The 24067-nt window shown below is 35.7% G+C and overlaps 1 protein-coding gene and 1 non-coding gene across 3 annotated transcripts in view; both read left to right on the top strand.

Moving 5' to 3' along the window:
• Positions 1 to 24067, top strand: part of SGMS1 (sphingomyelin synthase 1) — a 285145-nt gene that overhangs the window by 137009 nt on the left and 124069 nt on the right. Inside the window, exons 4-5 of one of the 2 annotated variants that reach the window (XM_069459845.1) lie at positions 1253 to 1295; positions 6821 to 6964. The gene's annotated coding sequence lies outside the window, so the exon portion shown is untranslated. The remainder of the gene's footprint in view (positions 1 to 1252; positions 1296 to 6820; positions 6965 to 24067) is intronic. The other variant, XM_069459846.1, reaches the window with a different exon arrangement.
• TRNAG-GCC (transfer RNA glycine (anticodon GCC)) lies at positions 19808 to 19878 on the top strand. Its single transcript has one exon. It is a non-coding gene; the product is annotated as a tRNA-Gly (tRNA).

Here is a 24067-nt window from a genome sequence, read left to right as displayed (position 1 = left end):
TCAAAGGAGTTGGAACATCAAGTGAGATGATGCATTAGTAACTTAGTCTAGCTTCTAGCACATACCAGCTTGGTTATTATTTTTATTTTATAGATGTCTTTGTACCTGTAGAAAGGAGTCCAGCCTCTCTTCCCCCTCCCACTGCCCCTCTTCCTCTTCCTCTGCTCCTGCTCCTCCTCCCATCTTACTTTCAACAATGTACTCATCTAGACAATAGAAAGGCACTTTCCCTTCTATTTCTATCATTAAACAGCTTCTCTGTCTTATAGTCTCTGGAGAACTTGAAGGTTGACCTCAACTAACCAACCAACCAACCAACCAAACCCCCTTCCTTAGACACGTTAATATCTTCCTGAAACAATACCACCTTGCACTCAGCCACTACTTGTTCCTCTCTCCTTAAAGCATTTTATTTTGATCCAGATACAGGGATTCTTAGCCTCCCAGACAGATGCCTGAATAATAACACCTTGCCCAGCAGGCAAAACTAACGTGTGCTATTTGAAGTCAGGGCAATGGTGACCTTTTGGGAGAGTGTTGTTCACTTTAGGAAAATGTATTAAGCTGCTCAGGATTTCTGAGCTTATTAATTTTTTTAAAAGGTACCTTTTCCCTTTTTTGTGGGGTACCCTAGTTTCACATGTATATTTTACTTAGGGTAATATTTCATTTTTAGTTGAGAAAGTCTTTCATGAAATGAAATGAGGAAGCATTTTAAAACCTTTAGGGCGATGTGGGTTAAAGTCTATTTATAAGCTCTTTGATCATACACTTATATATGTGGTCTGCGGTTGTTCTGCCTAGCTTGCTATTGATTGCATTTTTCATTGAACATTTAAACATGTTGCCACCCCTTTTTACCCCGGGGTAGTAATTCTCACAGTTTGAAAAATGTGCTTTCTTGCTTCTTTATCTTTTTCTATATAGCCAATTAGCAGTTACTTACCTGAATGGAGAGGAGATAATTTATAAAAGTACATCATTTTAAAACTCATACCATTAGATGTACTTGGTGTGCAGTTTTTTTATTGGCATTAGATTTACATGCTTGCTTTTGCTTGGCTTTGCCTAATATAAACTTACTCTGAATACCATGATAGCCAGAAATTAGCTGGGAATTTGGGAAAAGAACACTTTCTTTTTCCTTGGATAGATAAGAAGTGAATAATAGTTTCCTTGGATTTTAGTTTTTTCTTGTAAAAAGTTCATTACATGAAGGCTGTGCTTTAATTTACTTATTATTTTCTCCTAGATTGGAAGGAAGACTGATGAAGAAAAGTAACAGCATGATTCAGGTAAGTGGATTTTTAATTTCTTTATGTACCTTTTATGCTGAGTTTCTATTTCCTGTGTTTTCCCAATGAGAAGATCTAAACAAATAATTTTTTTGTGGCCAATTTGAATATATAAGGAATACTTTGAGAATATAGATCAAATAGTCAAATACATATTTATACCATTTAATTAATTTAGTTACATAGTATATTGAATAATTATGTATTTATACAAAACAATATTATAACTAATGCTTTTTTCCTACCCCAGAATAATTTTCTTCCAACTCTTTACATACATGTTTGACATCAGTGTCTTCATTATTTGAGTCACATTTTTGAAGCATTCAATACTATTTTCCACAGCATGTTATCATTTTAGTTATTTGCAGTACAGCACTTTTGGAATTCATGTACGGTGCTGTAATTGAAAATTTTATTCCAAGCTACAAGTAACCATTTGCATAATGTTAGGACAGTTGCTATTTTTGTTCTTTCTGTGTGGATGAACATTGAAGATCTTCATTGTATAACAGTTTGTAGAATTGCTTTGTTAAATCAGGCAACTTAACTACTTGCCTGTCTTCCTCCCTCTCTTGTCTCTTTCTCTCTCCTTCATCCCTTTGTTTATTTTTGAGGTAATTGCATTTACATTGTTTAATAATTCCAGTAGTACTACAATAGCCATTCTTTGTTCTTTTTATATTCTTACTGCCACTTTGCCTAAAGATAGTCCTTTTCAACTCTTTTAGTTGTATTTTCTGGTATTCACCTGCCTATTTCTAAACACCACACTGTATGCTTTAAGTGCCATTTATTGATTACTTTTAAAATTTTAGACTTACATTGATTTCTGTATTGATTTCCTGCTGAGGATTTATTTCTCATAGACTACCTTTTACTCTTAGTACACACCTACTTTTCCTGTGTCTCCATTTTCTTGATGCAGTCATGTTACAGGCTGTGTTTAAATAAATATGAATGTTTCCTTTATTATGACTATATTTTATTTGTGGCTGAGCTCTGTGATACAAGTTGAAACATCTCAGGCCATTCTGTTTCCCAGTTGGTTGTGAATTATTTCATGTCTCTGGAAAATGTTTGATGCTTTTCTTTAACCCCAGAATTCTGAAATTTCATATTGGCCCATTTTTCCTGTGGTTTTTTGATATTTATGGTACTCTCAGCTTGGAAATTCATGTTCTTCAATATGGTAATTTTCTTGTACTATTTTTTTGGTAATTTTCTTTTCCCCCTTTTCTCTGTTTTCTACTAATCTCTTAGTTGGGTATTTGGACCTGCTGGTTTGATCCTCTAAATTTCTTATGTCTTTTTCTTAGCTATTTTCCATCTCTCTGTGGTTTTGCTTTATGTTTTAAGAGGTTTTCTTAGTATCTATTGAATTTTTAATTTCTGCTAACATGTTTGTAATTTTGAATTTAATCTTTTGTGGTCTTTGAATATTTCCTTTTTAAAAATAGGATCCTGTTTTTGTTTCACAGATGCAATATATTCTTATTTCCTTTGACAATGTGAATTGAGTTATTTTGCTGTTTTCTTCTGCTCTTTGCACATTTTCCTGTGTGTTGCCCCTTTTTATCTGCTTGTTTTGATTCTTGATTTTGATGTTAGAGGCTTTTCTCAAATGAATGGTGAGGATTTATTTGTTTGTTCATGTTTAAGAGTGAGACAATAAAAAGTAGACTGGACATTTGTTTCCTTGAGAGCTTCTCTCTAGGGTTTTTGAACAGGGACGCTTCGGTGGTTGACTCTTACGCATCAGAATCTGCAGATCTTCCTTCTTGGACCTTTTCAGTTTCTCCAAAAAGGAACGCTCTGTTTACTTTTTTGTGGGGAGTAAGTCTGCCTATGAGGATTTGGGGGAGCCACACAGGGGAAGGGAGCCCGAGGTCTTAGCATCAAAGCCTGTGACTGCTTAAATCCTAATGCCTCTTTTCAGCCTTATCTGGTGTTTCAGTCTGAAGTATTGCTTTATCATTTTCTCCAGAGAGTAACCTCAGTAGGGGTGATTTGTTTGGCTTTACCAGGTTGGGGTTCTAACTGCCTTTTCTTTCTTCCTTTCCCTACAATAGCACAAATTTATTATCTTACAGTTCTGTAGGTCAGAAGTCTGATGCAGGTTTCACTGGGCTAAAAATCAAGGCATCCACAGGCCTTGCTCCTTTCTGGAGGCTCTAGGGGAGTATCCATTTCCCTGCTTTCCCTCACTTCTAGAGGCTGGCTGCATTCCTTGGCTCCCGGCCCTCTTCCATCTTTAAAGTCAGCAATGGAGGGCCAGATATTTCTCACGTTGCGTCACTCTGACCTCCTCCTCTGTCTACCTCTTCCACTTTTAAGGACCCTTGTGATTACATTGGGCCCACCCAGATAATCCAGGATAAGCTCCCTGGGTTTTTTTATTGTGGTAAAAAGCACACAAAATGTACCATCTTAACCAATTTTTAAGTGTACAGAATAGTAGTATACTATATGCACATGGTTCTGCAAAAGATCTCTAGAACTTTTTCATCTTGCAGAACTGAAACTCTATACCCACTGAAAACAACTACCCTTTTCTTCCCCTCCCCAGCCCCTAGCAACCACCTAGAAACCACTCTGTTTCTGTTTGTTTGACTACGTTAGATACTTCCTATACATAGAACTATGTCGTATCTGTCTTTTTGTGACTGGCTTATTTCATGTAGCCTAATGTCCTCAAGGTTCATCCATTCATGTAGCATATGATAGGATTTCCTTATTTTTTAAGGTTGAACACTATTCCATTTTATGTACGTACCACATTTTCTTTATCTGTTCATCTGTTGATGGATACTTAGGTGACTTCCACCTCTTGGTATTGTGAATAGTGCTGCAATGAACAGTGTTGTGCAAATATCTCTTCAAGACCCTGCTTTCACTTCTTTTGGATGTATACCAGAAATGAGATTGCTGGATCATGTATGGTAGTTCTATTTTTAATTTTTTGAGGAATTGCCAGACTATTCCCGTAGTGGCTGTACCATTTTACATTCCCATTAACAGTGTACAAGGGTTCTGATCAATTTCTTCACATCTTTGCCAACACTTGCTATTTTCTGGGGGGTTTTTTGTTTATTTGTTTTTATTTATTTATTTTTTGATAGTGGCCATTCTAACAGGTGTGAGGTGATATTTCATTGTGGTTTTGATTCTCATTTTCCTGATGAATAATCAGTGATGTTGAGCATCTTTTCATGTGCTTCTCGACTATTTGTATACCTTGTTTGGAGAAATGTCTATTCAAATCCTTTGCCCATTTTTAAATTGTGTTAATTTGGCTTTTTGTTGTTGAGTTGTAAGAGTTCGTTGTATATTCTAGATATTAACACCTCAGTGAATATATGGTTTGTAAATATTCTCTCCCATTCTGTAGGTTGCCCTTTCACTCTTGGTTTATTCCTTTACTTTTTATGTTTGAAGTAGTTCCATTTGCCTATTTGCATGTGTTATCTGTGCTTTTAGTGTTATAGCCAAAAAAATATTGTCAGCTCCAATTCACGAAGCTTTTCCTCTATGTTTTCTTCTAGGAATTTTATAGTTTGAGGTCATACTTTTAGGTCTTTAATCCATTTTGAGTTCACTTTTGTGTATGGCATAAGGTAAAGGTCTAACTGTTTTTACAGACTGTCAACTAGCCACCTCCTTTTCAGTCTTATCCCCCATGTCCCCAACCTTTCTTTTGGAGGAACTGGAAGCTCCGTTTCCTGAGCCTTTTCTGCAGCAGTCAGCTGACTCTGCTTCTCAGGCAGTGAGGTTCCCGCCTGCTCTGCTCAGCTTCTGCAGTCACCTCTGTTTGCTAGACACATTGAAGTCTATTGTCTGCTCTAATATAGTTTTCTATTCCTTTTGTCTTTATGGATTTATATCTTTTTCTCGCTTTACTATCATCTTAGTGGGACCTTACAGGAAAGCAGAGATAGACAGGCCTATTCCATTGGCCATCTATAGCTCCCAAATCTGTATAGCTTTTAAAAATGATATTTAAAAGGCTTTTAAAAAATGGTATCTCATATTTCCTATTGTTGGGTCTAGCGTCCAAAAATAATTGTTAAATCTATTTCTTTGCTTCCTTTTTGTTATCTAGCTTCTGTCAAGTGACCCATAAGCATCCCCAGCTAGCATGGATCAAGTTTACTTTCCCAAACATTACTTTATTATTCAAAATAGATTGAGATTATTGTCTACTATATGAGACTTTGTGAGATTTTGAATTTAAAGAGACACACCCTATTTCCAGGGGTATAATTTTTGTTTTTTTTTTTTAAAACACTCCTGGCTTTATAAACTGTATGATGTCATCAGGAGATGATGTTTTTATGCAAATATATTTTACTTTGAAGCTTTAACTGAACACTTTTAAGCTAATGTAATGGCAAGAGTCCTAGTTTTGTTTTTTTGTTTTGTTTTAGTTTGTGACAACTGTTTTCTTTGTGACTGTGTTTGGTTATTTACAGGTATAGTACTTTTATCTACAAATAGGATAAAGAATGATTAAATGGGGAGATTGCCTGATATACCTAGGTCCTTAGGACTATAAATAGTGTGGTTTCTTTTGTTCCCTAAGAATTATTTCTTTATAGAGTTAAGTGTGTCAGTTAGCTCAAGATATCAGCTGTCCAGTTTGATACCTGGCAGCCGCTATGATTTTTATCCTGGGGTCCAGGATGGCTTCAAGGAGTTCATGATTCTCCTGAAATTTAAGTGTGTGTCTGTGTGTGTGTGTGTGTGTGTGTGTGTGTATAGGATAGCCATAGTTTTATCACATACTCAACGCTATAGAGCTTATATGATCTTGGAAAGGGCTGAGAGCCCACTTACAGATTATTATAGAAAAAAAAAAGATAATGTCACTGATTAAATTAAATATCAAAATAAAAGATGCTGCCTCTCTAGCTATCATTAGATTCCACAGTCTTTTCACTTGTAAGTACAGATTACTATGAATGAGGCACTAAATGAATAACCTTCTTTATTCTTTATCAGGCATAAAACATTAGCTTCCTAGTTAAGCTACCAGAAAATGTATACCATTTGCACACATATAAAAGATATGATTTATGAGGCCAGTATTTTGGCCTAGAGAGATGACTACATTTTTATCAGTCAGCTTATAAAGAGGGTAATTCAGTAGTTACCTTTGTTTTCAGTTTTAAGCTGAAACTTTAAACTTATACTTAATTTTTGATAATCAGTTATTTATCGACAATTAAAGATAGATAAATTTACAAAAACACCTTAAAGACTTAGTTTTTAATATGAAAAGATGGAATAAGTTTTATGTTGTTTATATTTTACTATAATAAAAAATACAAAAATTATAAAGCTAAAGAAAAAGAGAAGACGGGGGAAGGTAGGGATGCTCTGTTGTGAGTTTTTTGTTTCCAAGTTGATAAATACTTAAATGTGTTTATTTATAGTGAGCTGTAGTGGATTTATAAGCTCTTTTAGCTTTAGAGTTTTGTGATTACATTTTGAAGTGGTGAAGCTAAATTGCTCCTCTGTTCTAGGCACACCATTGAGTTCTTTGGGATGCACAAAAGTATCTGGTTGGGAAACTTATGAACTAGAAGACAAGACCCTGCCTCAGGAAGCGTACATGAGAATAATTTTAAAGGAACCTATCAATAAATGCAAAACAGTAGCTGTTGGAGGTATGTAATAACGGAGAGCTTGTATTGAACCTGATGTAGCCCACCCTGCTCTACTGAGTCAAGTTGAGCCATTCTCTGGGACGAGAGACTGTTCGTAGGGCAGAACCCTCTGGCCTCAACTACACGAGTGTCTGTTGTTCTCTAAACTTGACTATGTGGTGGGATGGTCGCTCTTTGCTCTGCGAAGCTCTGATTCAGCCCCTTGAGAGTCCTTCCTAGTGCCTCAAGAACTCTAAAGAAGACAGAGGTAACCTTAGGCTCTGGTCAGATGAAAATGATAGCAAATTTCTAGCTAAAGACCTCCTTGCCTTCTTTCCTGCCAGTAGAGCAGTCAGTATCAAAGCTCAGCAAATGTGTGTCCTTTGAACTGTTATTTATTGTCTTTACTCTTACCCTGAACGTCATCAGGGCCATTTCTGATTGGCTGGTGGTTGTGACGGATTGACCAGTTCCCTGTTAGTCATTTACTTTGACCTGCTTGTCTCCTTGACCCCTGTTAAATGCTCACTTCATTTTCTTGCTTTTAGCCTTTAATTTTTATCTCTTCAGCAATGTTTACCGTCAAGGTCAGGGTCACCCAGTATTGCATGTTCTGTGACGTTCAGTGGATGTCTGGCTTTTGAGGCACTGGCTCTTTTCCTAAAGCATAGCCTATGTCATGTTATATATCACCTGATCCTTCAGGGTTTTTGGTTTTTTCCTTCTACCAATACAGAACACTACAGATGTACCCTACACCAGGTATTTTACATGACTTTGATTGTCACACCATCATGAAAGCAGCAAATAAGTCCCATTTTGTAGATGAGGAAACTGAGGTTCCAAGTGGTTAAATGACTGATCTACTCTTTTTCCAGAGAGTAAGTGGCAGTAATGGGATTCAGCAGTGGGCCTGTTTGTCTCAAACTGTGCATTGTGGAAATAGTATGCCATGCTATTTCCCTTTCTGAAGCAGGGTTTTAAAAACATCCTAATTTTTCCGGAATTTTAATCTTCTTCTCTACTTTTTTCACCATTATTTTCTACCTTTTCCCCATTTCATGGCATCTTATTGAATTTATAATTATATTTATCACACTTAACACATTAACTGCCATATGAGTTGTATTTAACTCACGCTGTTTTGAGCCTGGGGCCTCGTGAAACATATGTAACTGCAGTTGGTTCGTGAAAATCTTACTTGTTGATGTTCTTATTGTTACAGTTAATATTAGCAATTTAACTGCATATAATTCACACACAGAAAACAATAAAAAATAACAAATTTTTCCTTAAGTTAGAAAGGATTATTTTGTTTTTGAAATTTTTTTCTATTTTCATAATAAAACACCGTGGCTTCAAGGAAAAAAAAAATTTTTTAGCGTGGCAATCAATGTGTTAATTTGCATCATATTAAAATTAAATATTTTCAACATTTACTGTTTTCATAATTTCACTGAGAATGGATTATTGGCATGAGACATTAAAGTATGCCCTCTTTCTAACATAGGCTCTGATATCTTTGCTAATCCTGTGTTTACTGAGTTGATTATGAGGCAGTGCATTCATTGAATAACTGAATATGTATTCATGGTGAGGTCTTTATATATTGATACCCCTGCATCAACTGTCCTATAAATAAACAGGAGTTTTAACTGTTGATTAAGGATTCTGAGTGCCAACAGTAAATTATTATATTCATTGCAAATCCTTTAGTTAGCTCCTCAGTCTTTGTTGGTTAAAAATATTGTTAGAGAACTTCGTTACCAGTCAACTGAGCTGTGGAACAAACACTGTTATCATCCCTTTATCTCTCCTAACCCTAACATTTCTGAGGTGCCTCTGAAAACCACTGCCCTAAAAGCAGGTCAGTCTATGAGAATTCCAACCGGAGGGTCTACAGTAAGTACCAACCCAAGAAGGACTGTGATACTGTAAGAGAATTACAAGCACGATGGAAACTTGGACATTAATACTGTGTGAAAATCTATTATCTATCTCGTTTTCATCTTCCCATAGGACCTACGTATCACTATGATTTTCACAGTCTTTACTTCCTTTAGCAGCAAAATTTAAGCAAAAATTTGCAGAAGTTCAATTCATAAAACATATAAAAGCAGAGCTGCTGGTTGATGGGAGAAGGAGGTCAATGGCCTTGTCTTCCTCCCTCACCCCTTACACCCCCACACCCCATGACACTTTGGAATCCCAAGGGCAATCAGGAACTATGTCTGAAAAGCAATGATCTGGTGAGGATGATAATGATTTAACTTAATAATGATAGCCTTTAAGAGAAGAACAATAATTAATGACACATCATAGTCCTAGCTTAGTAGGAGTCTTTTCTAAGTACAGAGCTTCTGCTAAATGTTCACCCATCTCAGTTGCAATCAACTTCTCAGTTTGGTAACTAATCAATCCTTAGGAGCACAGACCTCTTTGGTTTCAGGAAAGCCACGTTAGGACTGCACTGTGAATGTCTCTCCAAGAAAATGCAAAAGCAGCATCACTCATGAGGTCTGGGCCTTCCTTAGGTCAGTGTAGCTGCTGACCCAGGGTTTTAGCCCACATGAAATACTTAGCCGCAAAGGAGAGGGGAAGGAGGTTTAATTAACTAGTATAGTCAAGTAGGCGGGCCAAATCACCTGCAAAGCAGGATTTGAGAAGTGCTGTGAAAAAGCTGAAGTTACTTGTCACAGATGGCCACCTCAAGGAAAGAGAAAAAAGGAGGTTTCAAAGTTTCCCAGTGAGAAGAGAATTTCCAGTGCTACAGTCATGCACGGCATTTGACTGGAAGCTTACAAGTCAGGTTCACTGTACAATATGACAGAGGAAATGATCAAAACTGGATTTTCTCATCATACCCTAAACCAGCGTTAGTTTTTTTAAAAAATGTATGAAAACTAGTGGCAATTATGAAGTTCTTGTTTAATACGTCTGACCTAACACAGTGACCTAATTTGGAGAGGTTCTAACTCAAATGAATGAGGACTACATCTACCTAATAATAGGATGGACTCACTTATGCTATTACCCAAGGAGAATACTTTGTAGCCACTAAAAGTATGTTGTAAAAGAATATTTAAGCAAATGGGGAGAATGCTACAGTTATACTAAATAAAAATGAATATAGAACACTATGATTTTAATTTTGTATTTTCTAAATAGGCATATATATTTATAGGAATAAAAGCTATGGATACATCTACACCAAATATTATCAATGGCTATCTCTCAGTGGTGGTTTTTATTTTGTTGTTTAAACTTTTCAATATTTACCACATTTTCCATGTAGAATCAGGAAAAGATACATTTAAAAACAAGAGGAAATTTTACTTACCGAAATGATACGGTATACCTAAAATTCTGAGATGCATACATCAATGTCAGAAGTGTCCTCAACTGAGTAATTTTTGTGGCCAAATTCCAGTCCCAACTTGGTTTAGAAGGAACAGCTGCTCACACAATGGCTGAAGTGAGTCGACCCTAATTGCCACCGCAAGGTGGGGATAGCAGGGGCCTGAGCAGACACGTCTCCCGGTTCTCAAGAGTGACTCCGTCCATCGTGAACCAGAATTGCCCCCGTCCTGCTAAAACCTCGTCAGTGAATAGCACCAAGCACATCTAGAAGCCTTCGCTTCTGTGAGGATAAGGCTTATTTAACTGTTTTAACACTGCCTTTGTATGAATGAGAACATAAGAAAATTCCTAGACATGTTTGTGTTCTAAATGTCCCTGCTGTGTGTAATCAACAAGGCAGTGTGATTGTTAGAAACACTGTCGGTGAAATCCCCCTTTATAATGTCCTTATGTTTTCCTCTATTTCTTTTGTTCTACTCTATCACCACTCTAGTGAGGTCCTTATTATCTCCTTATGACATCAGGCTGGGCTCTTTCAACAGCCTTCCTCTTGGTATCTCTGTCTATGGTCTAGCTAACACAGTTTAGTTTTTCTGATGCTACATTCATAATTCTATTCCCTCCTTTAAAGCCTTTAGGGATGACTCTCCCGTCGCTTTAGGGTAAAGGCTAGACTCGTTAGCGTGGCATTTGAGGCCCTCTGTGACCTGTCCCCAATCTGTTCTTCCAACCTTATCCCTGCTTTCATGCAATGTAGATCTTTGGCTCCATCCAGACTTTCTGTTCCCCCTTCTTTTGTGCCTTTTCTCAAGCTACTGCTGGAAAACTCATTTCTTACCTTTTTTGCCTGTGTAAATCCTGTTTGATGCTCAAAGTCCAGTTTAAATAGATCATCTCTTTTTTCTTTCTGGCTGCTTTAAAGATTTTGCCATCTTGAGTAGTCTGTGGTTTGCTTCTATCCAAGTGGGGGAATTCCCTTCTCCCCCTCTTTCCTTCCTTCCCTCCCTGCTTGTGATTCTCTGGGTTTCCTGGGCCTGAAGATTGCTATTAGGAACATTCTATCATCATTTCTTAGAATAATACCCCTTCCCCATTCTCTTTACTATTTCCTTCTGATATATTAATAATAATTGAATAAGACATGTTAGACTCACTTTCTCTTCCATATTTTTGGTGTCTTTATGTGTACAGTTCTGGACAGTTTCTTTGGATTTGTCTTTTGGTTCACCAATTCTTTTTTCAGCTATTTCTAATCTGCTGTTTAAACTATCCTTGATGAAGGGGATTTTTATATTTTTAAATTTATTTTAATTAATTTTTTTTATCCTACTGCTTTATCCCTAGAACCTAGACCAAGGTCCAACACTTAGTATATAGGTGCTCAATAAATATATTAATATGTTGAATGAATTAATACGAGTTTTTTTAATTTTTTAACCACTATTTTTGGTCCCTGCTCAAGTGAGCATGGTAAGTTTTTTAGATAAAATTTTACTCCTTTTCAAACTTCTCTTACTTATTGAGATATATTAAATATTCTTATTTTATGCTGATAATTCAAGTATTTGAAGTCCTTTCAGATCTGATTCATTTTGCGTGTTTCTGTTGGCTCTCTCATGGTATCTTAGTTCCTTGTGTCTTTATGATTTATTGACTGGGAGCTTATATTCTTTGGAAGTTTTATCAGTGCGAGTTTTCTGAGGCCTAGGTGTAAGGCAGATTTTTCCAGATAGTATTTGTTTATGCCAGGTGCTTGCAGACACTATCAGTCTGGGCAGTCTTTAAATTAAATTCTCTGCTTGAGGTTTTTTGAAACACACAGCCTGAATTTGGACCACAAAACCACATGAGTGCTAGTTGTTGGTTATGTATTCTAAAGGGAGATTTTCAACCCCCCCACCCCGACCCCCGACCTTACTTCATTGTCTCCTCACTGGTGCATTTACAAAGACATTATACTTCATTCTTCCCCTTCAGTTATTTTCATTAGGAGAGTAGTTTAAGGTATGTAGTGTATCATTCTGCAAAAGTGGGAAACCTATTTTTGTTGTTTTGTTTTTAGTAGGGGCTTCTAATAGCTGAGGTGGGAAGATAGGGCAGAGCTCAGATTAAAGAATTAGGTGCAGCCCAGCCTCTTCTTTTAATTTGAATGTCTGCTGTACGTAGTCACATTAGGATAGGAGTGAGGTGGAAAATAATCCCTTGTATTATAATGTGCTTTCTGAGTTAGCTGAGATATCTTGGAGATATTATTCAGTGAAATGAGATTTACTTCTGTTGATTGATTTATTAGTTATCTAATATTTTACTGTATCATATAATTTTCCCTTCTAAGTAGGATTTGATCCCTAAGTAACACCCAATTATAAGGAAATATTATTTGTTACGTGATATCTGCCATGGGTCCATCTAATGATGTTCTGAGAGAGGCTCTGATGTACCTTGGTCCTTTCATTCAGCATTAGTATTTCATTTGATTTTAAATTAGTGGAATATTATTTGTAAGCGAAAATAGTTGTAATCAGTAGAATATGCCAATGATTAAAGAAAAAAATACTACTCTCGGCCAGGCTCAGTGGCTCGCTTCTGTAATCCCAGGTACTCTGGAGGGAGAGGCGGGAGGATCACTTGAGGCCTGAAGTTCAAGACCAGCCTAGACAACGTAGCAAGACCTTGTCTCCAAAACAAAACAAAACAAAACAAACAAAAAAAATTCCTAGTCTCAAGATGATATTTTTAATGTTATGGTTTAAATGTATAATGTGCCGAATCAGTTTTACAATTTTAAAATTCAGCTGACTCTGTACTCTTAGAGTACTAAATACGGGTACACACAGTGAGAAGCGTTGCCATCTGTTAGAAATGTGTAACACGTACATGTGCCACTCACCCAAATGAGTCACACGCTGTTGCAAACTTGAATTTTCTTTTTTTTCCGGAATCTCATGTTATATTAATCTCGCAGAGGGGGCCTGCTACTCATGTTACTGCTCTAATGCAAGCAGCCCTCCCTCGCCACCCCTCAGTCTGCATTCCTACATGAGAACATAATTTCTTACCAACAGCAATATATTTTGGGTGGCTTAAGCTAATGAATATTTTTTTGAAATGTATTATGGTATTAAGCAAATATTAAATGGAATAAACATTGATTTAAATTGGTAAAATGTTCAAATTTTGATCAGAGTAGAGATGATGATTGGCTTTTACAGTTAATGTATTTTGAGATTTTGAAAGTTAGTAGTATATTTTAAATATCTGCCATGAAAGGTATCAGAGACATAACATGGTGAACACACCGGCTGGATTAATAGCATGATTTGTCAGCCGTATGCTTACATAAGACCAAATTATTACTTGAAATTTTAAAATTAATATTTGGAGGGCTTAGAAATGTTTATTATGATTGCTTTTTGAGTAGCTGTGTTTGAAAGTTAGTTTTGTAAAACGTGTTGGTATGACAGGTCTCTACATTTAGTCATGAAAAAATAGCTGTTTTAAAAAATATATTCTAACAATTACTTTAAATTGGAAGTTTCTAAGGAAGAAAATTGTGTTCATGTTATGAATATTTTCAGGCTTTAAAATTATTTACTCTGAAACATCCTCTATTATTTTTTGCTCAAATTTGAGAACATAAACTTCACTCAGTTTTATTTTTCTTATCACAGGTATTTATATTTTTAATGGAATGAGTACATTCTGGAAATTGTTTCAATGATATTTTTAATATATTGAATAAATTTAAGTTGACAAGGAAAATTCACTGATTTTAAAGGACTTCTTAGGAAATCCTTCAGGAAAGTGAAGAAAATTTTCTTGGTGTAGATAAGTCTTTTTCTCTTTTTATGCAGGAGTTTTTAATATTGGTGATTTTGATAATTTTTTTATATCACCTTCAAAAATGTGTTATTTCTGTATTGATTTATATAGTTATTTCTTCCTGTATTAATTTGCAAAAGAAACCATAGTAGAAACAAAGATTTGAAAAGTAATAGCTCATTCATAGAATCTTTTTCTTCCAAAATGTTTGCTGGAAAAATGTTGATTATTAATGCATTCACTTACAAACTCCCACACAGTCAGAAAAGCAGTTGTTAAAGAAAAATATTTGATGGCATGATTATTGTGCTGACATTCTTATATTCTATTGCTTTTTCCTCTGTCAAAGTGAATGAATCAAAGTAAAGTGAAACTGACTTAGTTATTTTTTTCAGTTATCAGGCCCAATTTGAGGGGTGGGTAGCCAGGGGGTGAAGAACACATAAATAACATCCACTTGAAATTTATAATCTGCTTTCATGCTCACTTTTCTCTTAAACTTTGTTTTCTGTAAAGTATAAATTTCTTAGTATCATTATGTAGAATAACCCAGAATGAAATGATCTCACTCCAGTGGATTTATAGCAGTTATTTCCCTCTCGCTTTTTTGTTGCTTAATCAGCTGCCTTGTATCATCTTTGACATTGTAATTCTCATCGCTTTTTAAGAAATATTCTATTAATGATTTCATATAGTCTCTTCTCTAAAGATAATATCAACTGTTAACTACGTGCCTTTTATATGCTAAGGTCTTTATTTACATGATCTCTGATAAAAACCCTGGAATTACCTGCATTACCTTCCCTCATGCAATAAATTTTTGGTGACACTTTCATGTTCTAGGCCCTTCTTTTGACACTTTAGGCAGTGAACAAAATTCCCAAGAACCAAATAATAAAAAAAAAAAGCTCAACTAAAATGTATACTATGGAGCTCACAGTCTAGTGGGAGAAAGATGATAAACTAGATGAATAAGTAAACTACATGTATGCTAAGTGATGGTCAGGGTGCTAAGAGAAAATAAAGCAGAGAAGTAGATGGAGAGTGTGAGTATGAGTGGGATGTGTGTGTGTGTGCATGTACCTACACAGTAATCTGAAGTAGGGAGGCCCAGGAAGGCCTCGCTGAGCATCCAGGTAAGGACATGAAGGAGGGGAAGCTGTGAGCCTGCTATGTCTAGGGCAAAAGCATCCTAGGCAAGGCCAGGCCAGGGTAAGTACAGAGGTCCTGATACTTTCCTTATTTTGCAGGAAACCTACGCTCAGCCTTGTCTAAGAATGCACAGATCATAGGCACTGGATCGCTTGTTCAAACCCAGATTTGTTATAGTCAAAGCCCGTGCTCTCTCCACTATCCTAGGTTACTCCAAAAGGGAATTTTTGTTCATCTTAGGAAGTTTTCCAGCTTCTAGCAAAATGTGTTCTACATTGCAAGCACTGAAGATTTAAATGTGTCTGCTGTCAAGCAAAAGTAACAGATAGGTAGGTAGGTAGGTAAGTTAGTTTTCTGTGCTCAACTAGTGAACCTCAAAATTATAACCTCTTCCCAGGACTCTTAAGGTTAAGAAATAACTTTTAGGAACTACTCTTTCTGTTTTTTCTTTTCTCTCCTTAAAAAAAATATTACTTTGCTTTAAAATTTCTCTGTTCTTGTTTTATATGTGAGATTTTAAAAGACTAAACTCCTAATTTTGTAGAAATGGATATAAGCAGTAGCTTAGAAGGGAGAGAGCATACGACAGCAACAGAAATGGGGGATATTTTTCTCCATTCTATTAAGAAACGTTTCCTCTTTTGTTACAGTGTTAAGCGGAACCTATGAAAAGGTAATTCAGGATGGTGGTGTGCAGGCCATTTCTAAGTCTGAATAATGAAACATTAAATTAGTAGTGGGTTAAGTGAAGGTACCACATGGGCTACCTTGATGGGGTCTTGTACTGAGACCTCCCTCCTCTCACATTTCCTGCAGGCGGGATGGGAAGTAGCTGGTGACTGCTGTACTTCTGCACCACCCGGCTGGATTTGGGAGTATTTGCGGTGATTTGAGTCCATTTGTGCTACTTTTTTCTCTTGGCCAGATGAAGAAAAACTTTTCAAAATTCTTGGATAAAATAATTGTCAACGAATGTGCTGTTTTGCTATTTTGACTTTGGTGTTAAACATTAAGTAACCCTCATAGTCATCCTTAGACTCCTGGCCAAAGTGCTTTGCTTTAGGATTTTCTAGCCAAATTCACTGAATTTCAGTGGCAATAAGAACCTACTATAATACAAATATTACAGTGTAGTTTCTCTTTTGGAACCAGTTTATGAGGATCAGTGTGAAGGTTGAAGTTTGGAGAAGACGAAGTAAAATTATTATTATTATTATTATTTTTTTTTTGAGACAGAGTCTCACTCTGTTGCCCAGGCTAGAGTGAGTGCCGTGGCATCAGCCTAGCTCACAGCAACCTCAAGCTCCTGAGCTCAAGCGATCCTCCTGTCTCAGCCTCCCGAGTAGCTGGGACTACAGGCATGCACCACCATGCCCGGCTAATTTTTTTTTTTTTATATATATTTTTAGCTGTCCATATAATTTCTTTCTATTTTTAGTAGAGATGGGGTCTCGCTCTTGCTCAGGCTGGTCTCGAACTCCTGAGCTCAAACGATCCGCCCACCTCGGCCTCCCAGAGTGCTAGGATTACAGGCGTGAGCCACCGCGCCCGGCCTCGAAGTAAAATTATTGTCCTTTGCATGGGCCATTTATTCTTTTTCGTATAAGAAAAGATTTAAGTATAGAGTATTAGATTGTCCTGAATCAATTCAGGTGACATTCAAGGAAAACACTCTTGTGTCAAAGATGTTTATGTATTTTGAGTGAATTTTACATGCTAATATTCAAAATAAATAAGTATTTGGTAATTGGTTCTCTGGCCTTTGTAGTAGTAGTATTTAATAACAGTTCTGGTCTCCTTTTATTCATAGCCTTTATTTTGGTGATGTTACTTTTTTAATAGACTTTATTTTTTAGAGCAGTTTTAGGTTCGTAAAAAAATTGAACAGAAAGTACAGACATTTCCCATATACTCCCTTTCTCAAGCATATGCAGTCTCTCCCCCATATCAGTCTTCCTCACCACAGTGGTACATTTGTTACAGTTGATGAACCTACACTGACACGTCGTTCTCACTCCAACTTAGTAGGGATCACTGTTGATGCACATTCTATGGGTTTATAATGACATGTGTCTCCATTATGGTGTGATGCAGAGTGATTTCACTGCTCTAATCTGTGCTCTACCTGTTCACCCCTGCCTCCCCCTAACTCCTGACAACCACTCATCATTTTACTTTTCCCATAGATTTGCCTTTTCCAGAATGTCATATGGTTGGAATCATAGAAAATGTAGACTTTCAGCTTGGCTTCTTTCACTTATTAATATGCATTTAAATTTCTTCTGTGTCTTTTCATGGTTTGATATCAATAGCTTATTTCTTTTTAGCACTGAATAATATCCCATTGTCTGGATGTACTACAGTTTATCCATTCACCTACTGAAGGACAGCTTGGTTGCTTCCATGTTTTGTCTGTTATGAACAAAACTGCTATAAACATCTGTGTGCAGGTTTTTGTGCAGACATTTGTTTTTAGTTCAGTTGGGATAAAAATAGAGAGCCTGATTGTTGGGTCATATAGTAAGAATATGTTTAGTTTTGTAAGAAGCTGCCAAACTCTCTACCAAATTGGCTGTATCATTTTTCATCCCCACCAGCACTGAGTGAGAGTTCCCATCCTCACCAGCATTTGGTGGTATCAGAGTTCTGGATTTTGGCCATTCTTACAGGTGTACAGCAGTATAACAGGTTTTTTTTGAGATGGAGTCTCACTGTGTTGCCTAGGCTGGAGTATGGTAGCTATTCACAGGCCAGATCATAGTGCACTGCAGCCTTGAACTTGCTGGCCTCAAGTGATCCTCCCACCTCAGCCTCCCAAGAGGCTGAGACTACATGCACTTGCCCTGGAGCCTAGATATATCATTGTTGTTTTAATTTGCTTTTGCCTGATAACATATGATGTGATGTGCATGTATATATTTTCTATCAGACTGAGAAATCCTCAACATCAGTTTTTTATTTTTCTAGACACTAGAACATTTGGATTTGTGTTTTATATTTATTTTCTTTTTGAGTCTCTTTCCCCTTGCATTGTTACAAGTAACCTTTAAATTTTAATGGGATAAATACAGTTAAACAAAACTGAAGGAACACATTGCTTTTAATTCCTTTGAGTTGGAACAAAGGTTCAAAGAGTATTTTGATGGGAAGCAGGCAATAGTTCTTTTTCCTTTGTTTTGATTGGGTGTACATTTAAAAAATGGCCTGAGAAAATACACACACCTGTTATTGAAGCTTTAGAAGTTGTCCCCAAGATAAGAAGAAGAGAAACACTTTTGACCTGTGAGAGACCATATCTCCTTCCAGAACTCATTCAAAGAAAATTTTTTTGGTTAACTATTTTAAAATTTGTATAATTTATACAGTGTACAATGCACAAATTTGATCAGTGAATGAGCAACTCTCTCAAGATGGAGAACATTTCTATCATTTTAGAAAGTTCTCTTGTGCCCATTTTTAGTCAGTTGTCCCATCCCAGAGGCAAACACTAATGTGGTTCTATCAACAGATTTTGCCTCTTAAAGAACTTGTTAAATACATGGAATTATACCAGATGTACTCATATGTCTGGAGTCTTTTGCTCTACTTAAAAGATGTTTTTGAGGTTCATTACTTGTTGTTGCATGTATCAGTAGATTGCTCCTTAATGTTGTTGAGTAGGATTCCACTGTATGAATGTATTATTCATTTACTGATGGACATTTGGGTGGGCTACAGTTTCTGGCTATTATGAATGTAACTACTGTGAACATTATTGTACAAGTCTCTTTGTGGACCTAAGTTTTCATTTCTTTTAGGTATGTACTTAAAAGCATATCATTGAGTAAGTATATGCTTAATTTTATTAAGAAACTGTCGAAACATTTTCCCAAAAGGGTTGTATAATTTAATGTGCCCATCAGCAATGTATGAGATGCTCTGATATATTTCAAGTCTTTGCTAACTCTTGCTTTTTATCAATCTTTCTAATATTAGCATTCTAGTGGGTATGATGTGGTCTTCTGTGGTTTCCTGTGATTCATCAATGACTAATGATGCTGAAATTTTTTTTCATGTACTTATTGACCATTTATGTGTTTATTTTTTATGAAGTATCTAGTCAAACCTTTTGCTATTTTCAAAAGTAGGTTGTATGACTTTTTATAATTGAATTATAGTAGTTCTTTATGTATTCTGGATACAGGTCTTCTGCCAGATATATGTATGGTGAATTTTTCCCAGTTGTGGTTGCCTTTTCATTTTCTTAATTGTGTATTTCAAAAAGCAGAAGTTTTAATTTTGATTAAGTCCAATTTATCAGTTTTTTCTTTTATCTGTAGAGCTTTGCCTACTTCATGGTCACAGAGACATTTTCTTATGTTTTCCTATAAATGCTTTATAGTTTTAGCATTCATGATTTGTTCTATGACCTCTCTCAAAGTAATTTTTTTCATGTGAATATTTACTTGTTGCTGCCGAGTTTGTTGAAAAGATTTTCTTCATACTCATTGAATTGCTTTGACATCTTTGTCAAAAAGTCAGTTGGGGGCAGCACTGGTGGTTCAGTGGTAGAATTCTCGCCTGCCACGCGGGAGGCCCGGGTTCTGTTCCCGGCCAATGCAGAGTGCTTTCTTTTTAAAAAAATAAATAAATAAAAATCAATAAATCAGTTTGCCATGTATGTATATGTCTGTTTCTGGCCTCTGTTCTGATCCATTGTTCTAGTCATATGTCCTTAGGCCAATACTATATTTTGTTGAGGATTTTTGCACATATATGTTTTATGGTTTTTGTATTGAGGTCATACTGCTATATCTTTTTCTGTTTGTCTATCTGAGTCTTTGTATTTAAGATACATCTGTTACAGGTAGTGTATAGTTTGATATTGCTTTTTATGTATTCTGACCATCTCTGCTTTTTAATTAGAATGGTTAGTCTATTTACATTTATTGTAATTATAGATATGGCTAGTTTTAGATCTACTATTTTCAAATGTGTTTATTTGTTGGATCCTTTAGACTTTTTAAATCTATATCTTCCTTCCTCCCTTCTTTTTGTTTAATTGAATATTTTTTAGTATTACATTTTAATTTCTCTCAGGTTTTCAGCTATACCTCTTTGCACTATTGTTTTTGTAGTGTTTCTGCAGATTACAGTATTCATTCTTAATTTAAAAATCTTCTTTAAATTAATATTATATTATTTCATGTAAAATGTAAGAAACCTACAATAATATGGTTTCATTTTCCCCTCCCTATCTATTGTGCTGTTGTCTTCATATATTTTATATCCATATATGTTATATACTATACAATATGATATTTTAATATAGTGATTAAGCAGTCATATATATTTTAAATTAAGAGAAAAATAATCTTTCGTGTTTATGTATGCATTTATTATTTCCAGGGTTCCTCATTCCTTTCTGTAGATCCAAATTTATATCTGGCATCATTTCTCTTCAGCTTGAAGAGCCTCCTTCAGCATGTCGTAGAGTGTGGGTCTACTGGCAACAGATTCTGTCAATTTTAATTTAATGAAAATGTCTTTATTTTTCCTTTATTTTTGAAAGATACTTTTGTTGTATGTACCATTCTAGGTGGATAGCCTTTTTGTCTTTCTTCTCTTTAAAGATGTTGTTTATTGTTTTCTGGCCTCCTGTTTCTGATGAGATGTCTTCCATGATTCTTATTATCATGTGTAATATGTCTTTTCTTCTCTGGCTACTTTTAAGATTTTTTTTTTTTTGATCTTTGGTTTTCATGGTCAGGTGAGGTTTTCTTGTAGCTGAGTTTCCTTCTTAGGGATGTTCCTGTTTTTGCTCAAATTTTGAAAATTTCTGGCCAGTTTTTCTTCACTTATTTTGCCCCAGTTTTTCTACTCTCCTTTAATATGTAAGTCAGGCCACTTAATACTGCCCCATAGGTCATTTAGGCTCTTTTTAAAAACATTGTTTTTCTCTCTGCCTGGGTTTTCTCTCTTTTAGCCTGGATTCCTCATATTGACATATTTTGAAGTTCACCAGTCCTGTTTCGCTACTGTGTCCAAATACTATTAATCTAATCCAATGTGTTATTTATTTCAGGTGTTGTATTAATAGTTTTCAGTTCTAAAATTTCCATTTGGTTCTCGTTTTGCAGTTTCCGTATTTTTACTGGTATCTCTTATTTCATTATTCATTATATCTATTTTTCTCTGTAGATTCTTGAATATATTTAGCATTGTTATTTTAAAGTCATTATCTTCTAATACCATTTTTTGGGTTATTTGTAGGTTTGTTTCTGTGGACTGATTTATCTTTGTGGAGTTACATTTTCCATTTTCCTCATATGTCTATTGATTTTTAATTGTATGCTGGACACTGTGGATATTACATTGTGAAAATTTGAGATCTGTTGGGTTCCTCTGCACTTTGAATATTATGCTTTGCTATTTCCATTTTGCCCATATTTTCCAGAAAGTATCATCTAGTCGGGGTAAGTGGTCTTTATTCCTTAAGCTATGGTGCTTCTGTGATTTTAAGGGAAAGTCTGAGGACTTTACAAGACACCTGTAACTTGCCTTAAATTCTGAGCTTTAAACTCTGGTTTCTCTGAGATGGGTAGCTGTTGGAGTCTGTCAGCTTTTTAAAACTTTTCAAATATTATTTTCTCCCTGGGATCCTTGGAGTATTGCCCAGCATGTGTGTAGTTATAGGGTTAGTCAAAGAGTATAGTGAGTTTATTTGCAAATTTGGGGTTTCACCCTCTATGACTTCTTCCTTTTTGGAATTTTCTTCCTTAATTTTTAGATCCCTTGGCAGGCCCATATTCTGACTCCTTAGACCAAAAAGACTGTGGTTTGTTGCTTGAGTTCCATCTGCTATGGCACAGACTTGATTGTGCCTTCACGGGATAAACTATATAAATATAAATTATCATCCAGTGTAGTTCCTTTCTTTGAAGGGCTACAGACTATCCATTTTCTGCTTGCTTTTGGTAGTTCTCTAGTGCCTTCAAAAAGTTTATTTTTATATTTGTCCACGGTTTATAATTGTTATTGGATAGAGGGGAAACGCTGTCATTACAAAGCCAGATCTCTTAAAGAATTTGTTTTGTGTGGTTTGTTTCAGTCATTTGTAAAGAGATATTAAACCTCATTTCTGTTTGGGGTTTCAAAATGTCTTCAAGTCTTTATAACAGGTGAAACTGCTGTTGCTGCCCAATGGAGCATTATTTAAACACAGGACAGTATTTATGAAAAGAATGTAAGATTAAAGCACAGGCTAAGATGGAAAATTTGGTACTTTCTCTGATTTAGGCATAGGCTGATGTTAGATAACCAAATGAATTGAAAGTAAAAATATTTAGTATATGTATTTAAAGACTCCGGTGTAAGCATTAGAAATAAATATCAAGTAACTACTTCATTTGGTTTTCAATTTCTTACCTATATAAATAATCTTTAAGAGAGAGGAGATCTCACTTTTGAGGTTTCTTACCAGTACGTAAAGCATTTTGGTCACTAAAATCAGCCAGGGATGTTAGTGCAGTTCACAGAGACCAGGAGCAGAGAGAAATTAGGCCAACTTAAAATACATCATGCTCCAGGAAAGGTAAGAGTGCAGTTAGAAACTGAAATTCACGCCCTCAGCATTGGTACTATTTTGCTTTTGTCTGCTGATGCTCACCGTGGTAGGATGTGTCGTCATTATGATATTGGTTGCAATGGACCAACGTTTAAGGAGGTCAGAAACACTTTATTTCTACTCTGTCAGCAAAGCTATGTTAAATAATAACATTTCCCTGTTTCATATTTTCCTTATATAAAATGTTTCTTTGAAATAGCTTGGAGGTATTGTCTAATCAGCAGATTTTTTTTATTTGAAATAACTTAAAAAAACCTCTTTATGAAAATGTGTTTCCTATATAAAATGAAGAAAATATTGATAAGTAAAAATGAAGAAAATAAAAGTAACCCTAATTCCTCCACTAGGTGTAACCACTTTGGAGAACATATATCCTTTTCGTCAGTTTTCTGTTTTAATTTAGAAAAGTAGGTCATAGTATTTGTATTTTATAAGCTACTTTTTTCCCCCATTAGTTCAAACAGTTCTATATGTATGTGTGTGCTTTTATATATGCTGTGCGTATTTATTTAAACATTGTATTATTTTGTAATGTACTTTGATTAAAGTTAGAAAAAATGTATCTCACACAAAAAGAAATTGTGCAGAAAGAAATTGTGCAGATACTTGTTTTAAATTTGTCCAGCCAAATACTTTTGAATATGCTAGGGCCTAGAATAATGAAAATTTTATCACTAACTAAAACCACATTTGCTTTTCTCAAGTGACAGAGCATTGGAGAAACGCCTTTGTGGCTTCTACTTTAACACACCTAAGAATGGGTAGCCTGCTTTTATTCGCTTTAAATCTAGAGGCAGTTTGCTTACCAGCAACTGGACAGAGCCTCTTTCATTGCATTTATCGTCTTGTCCATGGTGTAGGCTGGAAAAGCTCCAAAATTGCTCTGCAAGGTCATACTTTGCTGACCTCCACCACCTGTATGTTTAGTCACTGAGTACAGCGTGTCATTTTGAAATGCCAAAGCCTTCTCTACAGTCAGTCTCTCCTTGCCAGCCTTGTACCTGGGAGTTGAACAGGGTAGTGTTACGGAAGTTTATCACCTAGTAGGGAAGCAGACGTTGAACAAGGAATCATACGGATACTGAGAGTAATGAAGAACTTTGGTGTCACAGAAATGTATGCAGGTGTCTTGACCTTACTTGGGATGTTTAAGTGTTTGGGAGGAAAAGGTGATTAAATTGGCA

The sequence above is a fragment of the Eulemur rufifrons genome, chromosome 28 (assembly GCF_041146395.1).
Source record: "Eulemur rufifrons isolate Redbay chromosome 28, OSU_ERuf_1, whole genome shotgun sequence".
In the NCBI taxonomy this organism is placed as follows: Eukaryota; Metazoa; Chordata; class Mammalia; order Primates; family Lemuridae; genus Eulemur; species Eulemur rufifrons.
The sequence above is the reverse complement of the archived record's forward strand: the minus strand, read 5'-3'. Positions and strand labels throughout refer to the sequence as shown.